The following is a 17,579-nucleotide window of genomic DNA, read 5'->3' on the forward strand; positions in this document are numbered from 1 at the left end:
AATAATTTATAGATGCCTATAGTTATACATTAACCTACCTTGTATCTCAAGAATTTGCCTACAAGAGAAGAAAGAACTTATGGGGACTACGGAGAGTAGCTATGGAGAGATAATATACCTTTCACTTCTCTGACTCCCACAGATTAGCAAACTAAGGATAGGTAAGATCTTGGTTTACCTCAATAAATTTTAATTATAGAAAAAAGTCTTAACAGCAGAAAAAAGTAATTTATTTTTAAACCCTAGTGTTCTGACAAGCTCCCCAAACACTAATGCCCACAACAAATATATGGTCTATAATGCCTGACTGCATCTGAGCGCCATCTGCCTCACCAAACACGTCCCCTGCTAGTCTCTGACTGGCTGACTCTGCCACAAGTCTTCTGATATAATTTCAGTTTCTGGAACAGGTGAAATTCACTACCACCTCAAGGTCTTTAGAAAGGCTGTTTTACTCTTCCTGAAGATCTCTAAGCATTGATCCCATCCATTGCAATCCCAATAGTCAGTTTTGACTTTACCATGCAGATCTCAGAGTAGATGTCACTTCCTTAGAGGGGTATTCCCTTTCTATTTATTCTATCTAAAGTTTTTTTTTTTTTTTTTTTTTTTTTGCCTGTTGGCTTCCTGACATCATATTGTTCTGCAATAATTTGTCTATATACTTCCTTCCTTGTACTAATAACTGATCATTAACTGTATTAAATGTGTTCTTTCTTTGTTTACTTGCTTAACATCAGTCTCCCCCACTATGAGTTCTATGTATATTCATAGTGATATGGTTTGGATTTGTGTCCCTGCTCAAGTCTCATGTTCGAATTGTATTCCCCAATGTTGGAGGTGGGGCCTGGTGGAAGGTAATTGGATCCAATAGTATATTCACTCTAAATATACGTTTCATTCATTTGTTTGAAAGATATATGTTAAACATACATTTGGTGCCCTAAACTGCCATGCTTCCTGTACAACCTGCGAAACCGTGAGCCAGTTAAACCTCTTTTCTTGATAAATTACCCAGTCTCGTGTATTTCTTTACAGCAGTGTGAAAACGGACTAATACACACAGTAAGCTTGAAACCAATAATAAGTAATAAATATTATTGATGTAATTTATATTTTGTTTAGTCTTATAAGAAAACACATGACTGTGTTTGTCTTTTGTGTGTTTCCATGATAACTGACTGACTCATCTTTCAAATACTCTGAAGCTCTCACTGATTAAACATTATGATGATCTAACCACCACTCCTAGGCTACCCTAACAGATACCAGCACTTGCCTCATGGATAATCAAGATACAAATTATGTCTAGCAGGAACTAAATCTCCCCTAAAGAGTAGGCTTAGAGAATTTATTATTATTTCCACGATGAGCAACATAATCTTAAATTATTTTCAAGACATTTTGGGGGAAAGATAATATTTGACATTATCAGTAAAGCAACCTATTAATTGATATAGGTATTTTCTGTACCTGTTTGACACTGGATTATTGGTCACCAGCCTCTGGGCATTTGCCAATAGCAAGCTAGGTGAACCAGTTGGATACCGACTCTTTCATAGCATTGCTGCAGTTCACTGAGTCACACCCAGTGGGCATATTTAACGATGAATTAACAGCATGTTTCACGTATACGGCTTGCTGGAACAAGCTAATTTCATTGTTTATATTAATATTTAAGCAACCACAGTTATACTAAACTCTCATCTATTAGAGTGATTAAATTGATAACTTTATCTCAAGTTAGATTAAAAGGATGATTTCCTTTTTAAAACTGTGAATATACTTTATTTAGTCATTTTTGTTTACAACAGAAACTATAGGAATTCAAAATTAGCATCCTTATCTGTGAGCTTCTTATAGACACCTGAAAAAGTGTCAACCTTATGTTCCACATTGTTCTGCTGTGCTTTGACTAGATGAACCCTGATAAGCAAGCTGCCCTCCAGTTTCACGCGGATTCGCTTGTCCACAATTTCACTTGGAAGACCAAGTCCTAAAGGATCACATCTTACGCAGCTGTCAGAATATGGCTCTTTGGATGCTTTTCCTTATTTATTTATTTTTTTGTATGGCTTTTTTTTTTTTTTTTTTTTTTTTTAGTTGCCTTGGGAAGAATTCTCCTCTAAGCAATAAAGACAACATAATTCCCAATGAACTTCAATTCACGTACTAGCTGAACTTGGATTTTCTGGAAAGATTTCAGTTGAATGGGAACAAAGATTATGATCGCTTTCTGACCACCACCAACTTCAGTTTCCTTGGCTGCTGTAATATTCTGCTCCCTGTACTGGGTCTTGAGAGCTCCTGAAGAGCCTGGGTCCAAACTCAAACTCGTCCTTCTTGCTCAAATTCAGCTTAGGGAGAGGCCCAAGTCTTACGAGAGCTCATCAGATTTCATAGGTATTCCTTCATGTTCAGCATTTTCTAGTTATTGTTTTGTTTGTTTTTTTAATTCAAGCCTTGATGTGCTCAAGATACTAGATTTCTAATAATAATGAAAGATAAATATTGTTTGTGTATAAGCATCTGTGTATGTTTTCCTCAACTAGGAAATTGCTTTCATATGGCAGTGAAAAAGTTGTTGTCTTCATCTAAGGAAGTATCCAAAGAAATCCCTATAATGGTGACTAAGTATTATGTAGTAGATATCCTCATGCTGTAGATTTGAAAATTCTCAAGCCATATTCACCATAATCCTAGAATGTTAATGCTACATGTGTTAAATGACTATAATCAATTAGAAGACTTTTGACAAGTACTTTCTTCATTTTTTAAAAATAAGCAATATTTAAGTCTTGGCAATATGACCAACCTAATAAAGAAATCAGAAAAAAAAGTCATACATGTAATATTTATTTCCATAGGCAAACTCCATGATACTTAATATTACACATTTTTCTGTAATATAATCTTATTTTAGTGCCACAGTTTGTCTCCTTTGCTCTTGTGTAACTTCCTTCAACCATTTAAAATCTGGTGATTTGCTATTTTTGCTTCCATGTAGTTTCATTTAAAAGTCAAATATACTTGGCATTTGCTAAAGTCATAGCTCTTACTCTTCTTGGAAATTCTCTGCAAGCTTACATTTTATTTAAAAAATTCATCTGTGGTAGCATCAAATTTACAATTTCAATTCTGTTTAAGCTTTGAATGACAAATTGTCCTATTATCTCATTTCTTTCTTGCTTTATTTGACTAAACAAATGCCCTACAGTAGGAACATTTACTTGTGAAGAGAAAATTAATCCATCCTTTTTACAACTCTGCAATATAATCTCTACAACACCCCACATCAGTAAAAGTAATGAATACTTCATATCTACTTTCACCATCTATTAAAGGTGTCATACACATTTTTGTAAAGAAAAAACACAGAACGTCATCCACTTTCCATTGCCCAAACCTACCATTTTGTTATTTCAAAGTATTTTATTTTTATGTTTAAGGCACAGTCTCATTTCTATTGCCCAGGCTTGAGTGCAGTGGCACAATCGTAGTTCACCATAACCTCAAACTCCTAGGCTCAGGCAATTCTCCCACCTCAAGCTCCTGAGGAACTAGAACTATAGGTGCATACCACTATGCCCAGCTAATTTTACAATTTTGTTTTATTTTATTTTATTTTATTTTATTTTTGTAAATAGGGTATCACTATGTTGTCCACCCTGGTGTCAAATTCCTGGCCTCAAGTGATCTTCCTGTCTCAGCCTCCCAAAGTTCTGGGATCACTGGTTTGAGCCACTATGCCCTGCCTCAAAATCGTTCAGTAACAAACAAAAGCCTTCTTTTAAATTTCAAATTCTAACCCCCTGTTTTTTATGGGTTTTTTTTCTAAATAATAAGTGGCTGTTTCTTAGTAGCAGTACTATTTGGTTCTTAAATTATCTTTTATTTTTCATCTAAACAGTAAAATATCCACAAAATAACTGGCATCTACTTTCAAATAGAAATATTTTTCATTTGATTTCACAGCGCCCCCCCCCCCCCACAAAAAAAAATTCATTCTCTTTTCTCTCCAATGAGTTCATTTGCTACTATTACTTTTGACATCTATGGAATTTCAAACAAATGCTGTACTTCAGTACCTGAGCTAGAGAGGCCAATCATTGGTGGGTAGCAAATGATCAAACAAGACTGTTACAAGACTGCTTTCCAAAAATGATGGAAAAAAAATCCATTTATCATGACAGTAAGGAGGAAAAAAATGCAGAAAGATTTGCAGTCTGTTAGCTCATCTTACCTTTTATTGATAGTTAAAGTATGCATGATTCAGAAAGTATACAGTTTAGTATGTTTGAAATTTTCAAATCTACCTTATTGTATAAAATATGTACCACCTTTTAAATTAACTTATAAGAAAATTTCATCAGTGTTATTTTGATATAATACTTCACATTATTTTGCTGTCATGCAGAAGATGGACTTCTTTTTAATAAAACTATTTGCTTCCAAGATTGTTCTCATGGCTCTTAGTCCATATAATTTCTAACAGGATACAAATATAATCAAAAACGTATTTAGGAGCAATTTTGAGCACAGTATTTTACTTTTATCCTCTTTTTCTTATGCTCTACTTGAATTATTATTGGTGCTCATTCTTTTTAATTAAAGGCCATTCTAGGACTAATATAGTAGAGTTGAGCAGCCACATTTTTCTCAGTAAAATGCAAAATAGAGATTCCCTAATTTGTTTTACTATAAGCTGTCCCGTGTTTAAAGTCTATAAGATAAAAAAATAAATTTGTTTAAATTGTTATTTTTCAAGTGGATAATAACAGTAAATTAGAACTAAAATCAATGCAATTAATAAAACGTGTCATATAATAGAATGACAACACTTAAATGTACCACATCAGTGACAAGAGAGGTAAAACCTTTCAAGAAGTTTAGAAAAACCTTAATTGAATAAAATAAAATAAATAAAACTTTAAGTTATCTCATGTGCCATGTTTAGGCGAACTGTTAGACCTATTTTTAGATATGTCTGGATTTGTCTAGGAAATCTTAACTCTCATTTAGATTACAACCTCTTCTATAAGACTTGAAATTATAGGATTCTATCCAATGCCAATGAGCTTCATTACAGTTGAGACTCTCTGATAATATGTAACATAAATTTTACAATATTTCACATAACATATTTATCTGTGGTTTATTTGATCCCTGTTATTACTGATGTATGTGTTTTAATCTGTGGTTTAATTCACACAGATATCCAGAGGTTACCACTTACATTAAATGCATACTTATTCTGTGTAATATATTTTTCCTGTTATCCTGTTAGGATTCCATTCACTTCTTATTTGTTTTCTGACAGGTACACAAGACTCCTATTGTTAATAGCATTGTAAAAGAGAAGAAAGACCTTGTTCCATTTAAGTTGAGTAAAAAGAGAATAGTGACTGAAGATAAGCTGTGGTAACATGGCAAAGCAAAGCAAACTTACTGAAGTCTAATAAAATCAGTGAGTCAAACAAGGCCAAAATGAGGTAGAAAACATTAATGTAGCTAGAATCTGAGACTCCCGTCTTTGTTTCACTGTGTTCCAAGAGAGGATAGCTTACCTATGACCAAATATATATGTGTGTGTGTGTTTAAATTGTGATTTTTAGATTGTGATATATATATATATATATTTAAATTGTGATTTATATAAAGATATATATACATCTTTAAATTGTGATTTTATATATATATGTTAAGGGGACATATTATCTTAGCTATGTTCATATAAGCAGTAGCACAAAACTGGTTCATAACAAAAGTGGTAATAGGTAAGCTATTGGGGGTTCTTTTAATCTTGGACTGGAATTGAAATGTAGTAACAATAGGATGCCACACTTGCCATCATATAGACACTCCTAAAGGTAGAGAACCCTTTCTAGAGAACCTTAGTTTATAATCTTTGTAAGACCTCAAGGTCTTTTATATGTTTCACTGGAATATAAAATGTCTGGAGAATCCAATTTTGCTTTAGGCTGATGTGAGGAAGAGATAGATAGATAGATAGATAGATAGATAGATAGATAGATAGATAGACAGATAGATAGGTAAATAGCCCAAATTCCTACATAATATAGTCATGCCCTCAGTAGTCCTGAGCTGGAAAGGTTCAGAGAAAGATGGAAACATTGCTTCATCCATTAAGTGAGGCCAAGGAGACTAAGAGTTGTTTGAAGATGTGAACTCAACTTCTTTTCATGCCTTTCAGCTTTCAGGATGTGATAGAGTTTACAGAATTTGGAAAATTTTAATAGAAACATCCCCCAAAATGAAAAATACTTTGAATTAACCTGTATTTTTGATGTTTAAAAGTAATTTATGTTAAAATTTTATGTCAATAATTTATCATATTATTACATAATATTCATTGCTTTTAGCTGTCAAAAGCTTCCCAGAGATACTGAATCTGTAGTAAGCAGAGTATTCTAAAGAGTCATGTCTCTACTAGATTCTAAGAACTCCACAAATTCAAATAATGTTTGTAGGAGGCTGAATAATGGCCACCCAAAAATATCCAGTACTTTTCCCTTGAATGTGTAAAAGTCATCTGATAAGGAAAAAGGGAATTTGCAGGTGTGATTAAGTTAAGGCTTTTGAGATGGGGGGAATCATCTTGGATTGTCCAGATGGGTCCTAGATTCAATCACAAGTGAGAAAGACAAAGGGAAACTTGACACATACAGAAAAGAAGACAATGTGATCACAGAAGCAGGTTATTTTAGTAATGCTTTCACCAGACAATCAAGTCACAGAATGCTGGTAGACACCAGAAGCTGAAAGATTTCAGACTTCTTACCTCCGGAATGGTAATAGAATAAATTTCCATTCTCAAAAGCCAGTGAATGATTTTGATTTTGTGGTGGTTTGTTCATATGCAAAAATCAACTTAAGACGGATTAAATACTTAAATGTAAAACCTAAAACTATAAAAACCCCAGAAGAAAATCTAGGAAATACCATTCTGAATGGTCCTGGCAAAGACTTCATGACAAAGACTCCAAAAGCAATTACAACATAAACAAAAATTAACAAGTGGGACCTAATTAAACTAAAGAGTTTCTGTGCAGCAAAAGAAACTATCAACAGAGTAAACAGACAACCTACAGAATGGGAGAAAATATTTGTGAAATATACATCTAACAAAGGTCTAATGTTCAAAATGTATAAGGAATTTAAACCAATCAACAAGCAAAATATGAAAAGGCTTTACTGGCTGTTGCTGGTTTTAATAACAGAGGAAAGGACCACAAGCCAGGAAATGCATGCGTCCTCTTGCAAAAAGCAAGAAAATGGATTCTCTCCAGAAAGGAATGCAGCTCTGCCAAAATCTTGACTTTAGCCAAATGAGACTCATTTGATCTCCAGGGCAATAAGCTAACAAGTTACGGTTGTTTTACGCTGCTACTTTTGGGAGTAATTTGTTATAGCAGCAATAGGTAACTGATAACACTCTCCTATAAGAAAAAATGTATGTAAAAGTCATCTGAAGACATCTGCATCTATACTAAAAAGTCTTCAAAGTATGCCACAAATAAATAATACAAAATATTAATAATTTGTCTGCAACCATAATGCCCCATCTACATCCCTTAGTATCATATGGTTTCCTTTTGAAATCTAATGACATGTATATGCCATCAGATAAAAGTATAACTTTCATCACTATTAAATATCAAGAACTTTACTAGTTTGGTGGATATTTAATAAAAATAAGATATAAATATTCTAGTTATAAAAACCAATGCACAATATCCAGTGATAATTTAATCAAAGTAAATATAATAAATGAATTCCTTGTGTATGTGTGTGCCTATTGCAATCGACCCAGAATAAGAATTCATTAACAGTGAATACAGCACAAGTTTTATTTGTAGAACTGTTTTTCCAGGAATTAGAAACAAAGATTATCTGCTTCCATCGTGGTTTAAAATTTGATATGTTTCTCAAGGCTTGAGCTTGACCATTTATTCAAATAAGCATCTAAGCTTAAACACCAAGCAGAAATATTAGCCATTACCCTAGCAAACACATTGTAGATGTAAATTTCATTATCAACATCCTGTCTCACAAGATTCTGTAATCTCCCAGTAAGCAGGGCCAGGAAATACAAAAATTTTCCCACAGATATTTCACTACTTCAATTATAATTTCAAGTTGTGTAACATTTTACAGTAACCAAACAGGCTACATGCAAATATATAAAACAAAAACTGTAACCAGAAAATCATTTTCTCTAAAACTACCTCTCATTTCTTAATTGCAACATCTTACTTGGACCTAAAAAAAAATTGCAACATCTTACTTTTCCTAACTAGTTTTACTGGAATATGTATATGCTTAATACTTGTTCATTTATTTATTCAAAATCTTTCCTAACTAATAGTAGATCCATGATTACTGGGCCATTTTAGCATTCTTCCCTATATATACAGAAAGTGAATGCTATCATTATCTTTTAGTGCAATTTCAGATACATTTCCAAATTTTCTTATTGCTGTTGCTATTGTTATTCTTATGTAATATGACTTGACTTCATACTACTCTAGTGGCTTTCTTTAACTTTGCATTATGGATTTCTGTCATAATTCTATTCATGTCATCAAGGCACTGCATAATTTGCCCGCCTCTTCAGAAGCCTTTGAAGGGAGGCAATATATTGATCATAGTCAACTACACTCTGATTTCTCAAGATACTGCCAAACATTTCATTAGTCTGGTATATGTTAAATACGATAGAACCAATCCTGTTTTAGAATAAGTTAATTTTTCTAGGCAGAGAGCTATCATGTAAGGTCCACCTTTTGGTGCTCAATTAGTAAGAATCATAACATGCTTTTGAAACTCATATTAAACCACTCAGTGTTCCAATGACCTATTGGATGACATCACGTCATTATAGATTGGAGTTTTCAATTCAGCAATTTGCTTCAATAGTGCTGTCAAAAACTAACAAGATCGTGGAAATGGTTCTCAATGAATTCTCAGAATGTTTATTGATGCAGCTGATACTGTTGTTAAAGTTTCTACACTTATATTGATAAGCTGATTGGTATGCTAGGAAACAAATGCCCTTTGTTGAAGGGATCAGCAGGCACATCAATGCACATTTTATTTCTGATTATTTTTTCTTTGGGCTATACTAAATATGGCAGTAAAGTTGAATAAAACTTTAATAATTGGTAGGAATATTATTTTTCAAATGTCATGAGCCAGGGAGGCACACAAAATAAATTTGTCTAATAAATCACAATCATAATAACAGATCGAACAGACTTATGAATCCCCCCAAATTCATCATTTTAAAGCGATCAGCTCATTTAACACTAAAATGCATCTATCCTCAGGCTGAATAATAACATCTGTAAAGCAGCACCCAGCAACATAATGCATTTAAGAATATATAATTAAGACATTGGAAAGAATTAAGACTAGTAGGCCTGAATCTTAAAGGAGTCAATAATGGCTTGCAAACAGTAAAGTCAGATAAATTGGTTCTTAGGAAAATAAACTAGGAGAGGAAAATTTCAGAGGAGTAGAGTAGGTTCCCAGTTAACTCAAATTTTCCAGAAGGCTAATGTCTATCTAATAAGATTATATAGTTCTTGGGTCACATAAGATTTGAACCACAAATACCTATCTGAAGAGGATGATTCCTTCTTATACTTCTCTCAGATCCCTCAATCCAGGAGTAGTTCTTCATGGAACTGGCTTTTGTGAACTATTTATTCAATTAGTAAGTAATCTTGATCCCTACAGCTCCATCTAATCCTGCCCTCTTTTGAAAAAACAGAACTTTAGAGCTAGAAAGTAATTGCAGAATTATTTATTTCAACCACCTAATTCCCACTGAGGTACAAGAGAAGAATGTGTCTTACTCAAGCATAGTGCTTAAGTGATCAAATTAGGTCTATAGAACCTACGCACCTGTAGTCTCAGCCATGGAACTTTCTACTTTATTGTCTATTTCTGCCACTTCTATTCATTAAAATAGTTACCTAGATGGAGAATCAGATATCCTGTGTTCTTTATTCCATATACCAATAATTTTGAATTTGCCTTTGTACAAACCACATTGCCCTTTACTAAGTAATCGTTTTTAAAAAGCATGATTGATATAGTTATTTTTAAAGGACACTGACATAGTTCGATCACTGTCATACTTATCTCAACCACACAATGATATGGTTAACACTGTAGATTACGTTCCTCTTAAATATTATTTTTCTAGATTAAGAACTATTATGTTAGCCTATATTTAGCTAGTGTAAAGTTTGGGAATTCTCTATGTCATTGACAATCTGGTAGTGGGATCAGAAAATACTATCTATTAACAGATAAAACACTAAGGTGCTTGAAATGCCTGACTCAGTGAAGAATTTATGAGGAAATGCTAAGGTGGCAATTACAGAAAAATTGAATATTAAGGACTAAAGGAAGTAAAACTTGAATTTATTTTGTCATTGTAAGAGAGAAGCAATTAAGACTCTGTAGAGAAGAAAACTCATACTCAGTGATCCCTGACTATCTGGTTTACAACTAGAGCTAGTTTATAAAGAGTAGAAAGACAAGGGCATACGAAGTTAGAGTATTTTGAGAAAAGAGGAAACCTAAAAAGGAATAGTTGGGAGTAATTAAACTGGTTAAACACAGAAAACAAACCATTGTATAAAAGGTGATAATTAATCTCAACTTAAAAAAATGAAAGAAAATAAGAGAATCATTGAGGTAATACTGCTTATAGTTTTATGAATGGGATGTAATAAACAAATAAAGGAGAACCTAGAGATTGAGCTTGGCCATACTGTAGAAATGCTATGAAGATCAATATTGATCCCCAAATGGAGATCTGGGGCTAAACCAGAACATAAATATACTGGTAGCCAAGGCCTGTCTAGTAAGACATGAAGGTGGAAAAGAAGAAAATGAGTTCATTCAAGTCAAGGGAATTATAAAGGGAATATAAAGAGATCTTTGCAAAGACATCAGAAATTCTAAAGAAAAAGTAGCCAGTGAATATTTAAAAAGTAAAAAAAAAAACCCACAAAATTGATTAAATCTGCCTTTCATAAATTGCCTATATCAAGCTATAAATTGATGTTTTTAAATAGTAAGCACCAATGTTATAAAATAATACAATTTCCATAGTATTTATACACAGACATTATGTGCATACTGAAAAACTGCAATATAAAATAACCTAAAATATTTTTTTAAATAGCAAAGCCAGGAGAAAAAGGGAGATTTAACTAATGAACTTAAATGAAAAGTAACAAGCAATTTAAAGAAAGCAATGAAATCAAAATATGACTAGACCAACCCCAAATGTGGAAATACAAAAATAATAAAAAGAGTATAATTTAAATATATTGGAATGGCTATGAGTTTGGACAAGTTATTGCTGGATAATATTCAATCCGCAAGGATATTAGAGCATTAAAATGAATAGTCATATATGCAGATAATAATGAACAGAGCACCATTGTAATGCAGTAAAGAAAAAAAGTCCTTTTTAAATATAAAAATTTAACAATGAATATGAAAATGCATATCAAAGGAAAAATTAAAATGTGTACCACATAGCAAGAAGTGGTACCCTGGTTACTATCTAGCTTTGATAAAACTCCTGATAGACTGATATTTGAGAACCCAAATTTAGCACTGGTTACTGCATTTTTAAAAAGTTAACATTTAAATGCCAATAAACTATAAATGATTTTTATTATTCTAAGCAGGTTTGGCTTTCATTTATTTCACACAGTATTTAATTTTAGATAAATTTTACTCAAGCTGTCCTTGAATAAGGAAAGGATGCTGGTCTGACTCTAGACATAAATAAAAGAAGAAGAATTAGAACTCATTCTCTCTCTCTCTCTCTCTCACACACACACACATACACACACACACACACACACACACACACTTCCTTATTATTGAATGCCAAATAAAATATTACTGGGGTGAAATTCAAATACTAAAAATTTTAAGTTAACCAGTAACACAGACATATTCACAATGTACTCAAATCTCTGGAGTTGTAAGGTCAGTACAAATATAACCCAATTCCTTCTAAATGTATAGTATTGCACAAGTATCATGGATGTTCAGATGGCTGTACAAGTCATTCAAACAGCGAAGAAAGAAGCACATTTCTTTTTAGCATATAGAGCTCCCTAAAACCAGAAAGCAGATGAATACATTTGACAAAGCTTTCCAATAACAAGTTGTGCACCAAAATGTTTTCTTTTTACTCAACTTTTAGTTTTCCAAGGAACTCAATCTAAACAAAATGTCCAGCCCTGACCAATCCACATAATAAAAGCTTTAAAAAGTTTAGAAAACATGGATAACTGTCAATGTAGGTGTTGACCAAATAAAGACAAGAAGGTCATATTTATTTGCAAAGGTTATACAGCAAGGAGAAAGGAGTCCAAGAGGAGTAATGAGGTGAAACTGTACAAGGACATTTCTAAAACAGCTTATATGTGTGTTTTGTGTGGAACAGTCTCTAAGAAGTCATAAAATTCTCATTGCTTAGTCATTTAAAAATCAGAGCATATAAAGGCAAACTTAAAATGCTTAATTAGGCCTCTGACTTTTTTCTGAAAAATTAATGTGAATCTGACAGTAATCCACTGTCAGAGAATTCTTAGATTTTTTGGAACTCCTTACACAATTAACATCATGAAACTTACTAAGGACACCATTATTAGGAAAATATTGTCAAAAGTGTTTAAGTAATTAAGTTGTTTTTGACCATTTATTTATGGATACAAAATATAAGGTTTGAAACAGCTAATAGTGTTGTACAGACCACATTTATGTAACAATAATTTCCTTAAAAATTAGCAAGAATTAAGATGTTTCCTATTTGAGAGAAGTAGAAATACTTGTAATATTTATTTCTTTTATGAAACAGATATGATAGCCTTAAATAAAATTTATATTTTAGATATTCCATTATACTTCTAAAGCATAAACATCCCAATGTGTGTTTTAGAATCGAAGGCAATACCACAAAGTTAAAAACAATCCTTAATTAAGTCATTTACTGAGGTAATAAGGAGTGTATTCATGTTAAATGTTAAGACATTAGAGAAACGTTTCTGAAAAGAGCATATGCAACATCACAATTGCCTAGAGAGTTTGTTAAAAATCGAAATTTCTGTTATGTCACTTCAGAACAATTTGGGTGCACCAATCTGCATTTTACCAAGTTCCTCAGATGATTCTGCTGTGCAATAAAGCTTAAGAATCATTGACAGAAAAATAGAACTTCAATGAGAAAGCTAGAGATAAAAAGGAATGAATTTTCCTTGTTCCAGTGTCATTAGTATATTATACTCTAATTTTCCTTTAATAATAATTTCCCTAGGATTAAACAAAAGACAAGCCACATAGGATTATAATTTTGTAAAACCAAAATGACAATTATCACTCAGTAGAACTCCATCTCAAAACACGTGAATGTATATTTTCTTATGTGGTCCCTAAGAAAGGCTCATAAAGCATAATGCTGATTTAACTCAAAGATATTATATTATTTATAAAATGGAACAGACTGACCTGAACTCTAGCTGTCTTTGATGGCTCAAAGCAAATCCAGAAGGCCTTACCAGTTTCAACCAGTTTGTGCCAGTTAACTTTAAAGAAGAAGCTGGCCTAATGATTTTTACAAACACGAACATTTCCTAATAATATATTGTAGGCTGTTACTTGCTTATCCAAGTGATCCCATTTTAAATAAGAGTTCCTTAAAAGAGTTTTGAACAAGGAACATGACAGATTGCATTTTTAAGCCATGTTCATTAAAACAAATTCTAGCTAATAAAAATATTACTTTATATAATGTTGACATACTGTTTTTCTCAGCTTATTTAATAACAGAAGAGATGTTCATGCTTAATCGTTAAGGGTTTCAGGTTGATCAGATTTATCAGTGTACTTTTTAAACTAACAATAAATCACTTTACTGATGGCTCAATCAATTTTTGGCCACTTATTATGCCATTATATCACCTACTTAATTTTCAAAATCAATCTTTATTTATAAAAAGCTTGTCCTCTTCCCCTTGTGTGTCACAGTGTCATGCTGTAGATTTTGATCCCTACGGAGTAAGGACAGAGCCAGAATCAGAAAGTAGATACAGGACACAAGGAAAGACACGCTTTGGTCACATATGGGAACGAGAAAGGTTTTCTATATCACAATAATCATAACTTCCTTTAAAGAGAAAAATTTCTTATATTATTAATTCCACAATTGTACTAATGTAAAAAAATTAACACTGTTATTTGATAATATAATTTACAAAGTATGCTGAGCACATAATCTCATATCTAAAATTCATGACTACATTTATGATTCATTCCACTTTTCTTTATGCAAAAGAAGGCTCTTATATCCTGAAATAATCTAACCTCCTTTCTGATACTTATTTCCACATTTTAGCATTCAAACTTTGTTTGAAAGTTTTAAAAATTTCTCCACATTCTTCGACTGTCCTTGTTTAAAACAAATAATATATAATTTCTGCTGTCTAGCTATAACATTTTATCATATTCACTCATTCCATCAAATATTTATTTTAGCATCTACCATATACCAGACACTGATCCTCCACCTGCACTTTTCAAATATTAATGCACATATGAATGAGCCATATAATGCAGATTCTAATTCTGTAGGTCTGGGATAGGGCCTAAAATTCTGCATTGCTGACAAACTACCAGGTAAGATTAAGATCATACTTTGAGCATCAGGGGTCTAATACTTAGTCTATAGAACTAACTTGAAAAAGGTGAAAGAAGCCAGTCTTAATAAAACCATCCCATAACAATTTGAGATATAGTATTGTAGATGGATGGCAGTCCAGGAAGGATTGTAGTAGTTTTAAAATTGCAATGAAAGTTATGGAATCTAATGTATCCCAATACACAAAAACCAATGAACTCTATCAGAACATAACCACTAGTGCCAAAGTCAAAAAGAAAAATATGATACCAAGAGCATTCTATATTGCAAAGATTAATAGCTTATTTCTATTTGTGATAATCTATTGCTGTAGGAGGGATTTTTAAAAAATGAGCGAGCTTGGCTGATTTTGAACGCAATCAATAAATATTTGTGAAATAGACTCAGATCTCCTGACACTATATTTTCAAGCTAAGAAAAAAATCTTTCTAGCCACTTCCTAGATGTTGGCTTAATGAGAACCATACTCTATTCACATGCAGGTTGGAAAAAATCTGCCATAAAGTCAACTAAGGAAGTTTTTCCCAAGTGGGTAAAGAATACAAATAGGAAAGCAAACGGGACTTTGCTTTTTTTGCTGGAGCAGATTTTGGAAAACAGATGCACAACATCTCTTTCCTGTGTTTCCCAAATGAGTCGTTCTGTAGACTTTTGGGTATGAATTAAAAGGAATTAGACATACAAAGCGGAATTTGTTACAAGAAAATAAATAAACACACCCATACACATTCATTTTCTGTGGATTTACACTTACTCTTTGTAAAATGTGGACATAATAGAATATCCATTTGGATCATTTCATTATGAATGTCATTTAAGGAACTGATATTAACTTTATAATTATGCTCTTGGATATTTGTTTGTTACCATATAAGATGACCTGACTTTTCAATCAGATACCATAGCAGAGGAAAATGAGGTACATATTATCTTTGTTATAATGACAAAACTTTGCACTTCTATACTAGTCCAGAGAAGACATACTTTATTTATTCTAGACTAATTGCAGACCATTTCTATATTCTTTTGCTACAGCTTCCTATCAGACCACCAAAGTCTAGCATTTAACTTTCGTCTCTATTTTCATCTTTGTATATTATGTCTTGGAGAAAAAATCAGAAGCATCTAGATGAAGCCAAGAATTTTGGTATTATCATTCCCTGTAATATATGCAGTTAAGCTGAAATAGGTCTGCTGTATTTCCTGATTGCCTCAATTTAAAGTAATTTGTGTTGAACTGTGATTCATGAGTTGTTGAAAACTAATCAATATACTGCTTAGTTTCAAACAAAAATTTAAAACAAAGCCATTTATGATAAACAATTGAAATGAAAAAGCTAAGATTTCCACTACATCCTATTATTTTAATTTGAGTGATCCTTTGTGACTGATTTGCAGGTGGTAATGACTTGCAAATTAAGTTGGCAGAAAACTGTGCTGATGTGACCCAGTGACTAAGCTTTCGCAGAGCTTACAAAGAACACTGTGCATTTTGGGGCTTTATATTTTATTGCCTATGTCCAGGGTGAGAATGCTTCTTGCAGCCTTATCCAAAAAATAGCATTAATGAATACTGTCAGTCTACCACTTAGTAGGTTGAGAACAAGCGGTTAACACCTCTGCCTCAACATAAATTGACTCGTTGAAGTGCTTGGCCAGGGAATTATTTATTTTCCTGTTCAGCACCTTCTCAGTAAAACAGATTCCTTCCTTTAAACACCAATGCCACTTACAACTGCAGTAACACTCTGTTAGAAATGAAACCCAAAAGAAAATTCCAATTTCCCTGAAAATGGTGGACCTCCAGTGTCAATTACTTGTCTTCAAACTTCACACAAAGTTTCATTCAGTCATAAGTGTGCAAGATGATTCAAGTGCATCAAGAGTCTTTGAAACAATAAAAGAAGAGATAATCCAGTCTATAACAATTAATAATGGGGTCACTCAGCTGCTGATGATAGATTCTACATCTGCTGACACATTCCTTTTTAAATACCTTCAATCTAAGTATCGCCACAACTTTCACTGACAGGCTTTTTCTAATTGCATGATTTCCTGAACAGCAAATTTATCATCTGTATGTTTCATCTGGGAGGACTGATCTACCATTCTTGCTGCACCTAAATGTTCACATATGAAAGCAAAAGGTGGCAATGAGGAAAGGGAGAAGGGACAGGAAAATAATCTCTGGAGTAGAATCTACTAAGTCTACCATTTTATATGCTTTACCTATTTTAATTTTTACAATAACTCTGAAATTATTATTGTTATTCACACACATTTTCCAGCTAATTTTGAAGTTATACAGTCATTAAGTGTTAATACTGTGATCACCTCTGAGTTTTGTTCGATCCAGCTCATTCACTACTTCCTTCAGAAACTCTTCCTTAATACCATCATGCCTGCCACCACTGTGGTTACTTTAATAAATCCTCCTTGGTGCATCTTTCTGTGTTTTCAGATTGTTTTTTTTCATTGCCTCTTTATACATGTTGCTCCCTCACTAGATCTTGAGCTCTGGAAAAGCAAGGTTATGTCTTTTCTATGAATCCTAGTGGGTCTAGAACAGTATCTGACACACAGCAGGTTCTCAGTGAATGTTTGTTGAATGGTGACCAAATGACTTCAAAGCCTATGATATTTTAAGCCCTCTTGATCTCCCAACTCCATTTAATCACAAGTAATTTCTCTCTTTTCTGACCTTGCCAAACAGTTTGTATTATTTGAAGGTACTTAGTCCTTCAGGCCTCACAGTATAGTTATTTTTGTATTTGTCATGTATTCTCTGCCATAATATACACTCTTTGAGAGAGTATTATTC

General features: G+C 32.8%; 1 pseudogene; it reads right to left on the reverse strand.

The window, feature by feature from the left end:
* Positions 1 to 1,817: 1,817 nt before the first annotated feature.
* Positions 1,818 to 4,269, reverse strand: LOC102128577 (small ribosomal subunit protein eS7-like; annotated as a pseudogene).
* Between the last annotated feature and the right edge of the window lie 13,310 nt (positions 4,270 to 17,579).

Source organism: Macaca fascicularis, chromosome X (genome assembly GCF_037993035.2).
Source record: "Macaca fascicularis isolate 582-1 chromosome X, T2T-MFA8v1.1".
In the NCBI taxonomy this organism is placed as follows: Eukaryota; Metazoa; Chordata; class Mammalia; order Primates; family Cercopithecidae; genus Macaca; species Macaca fascicularis.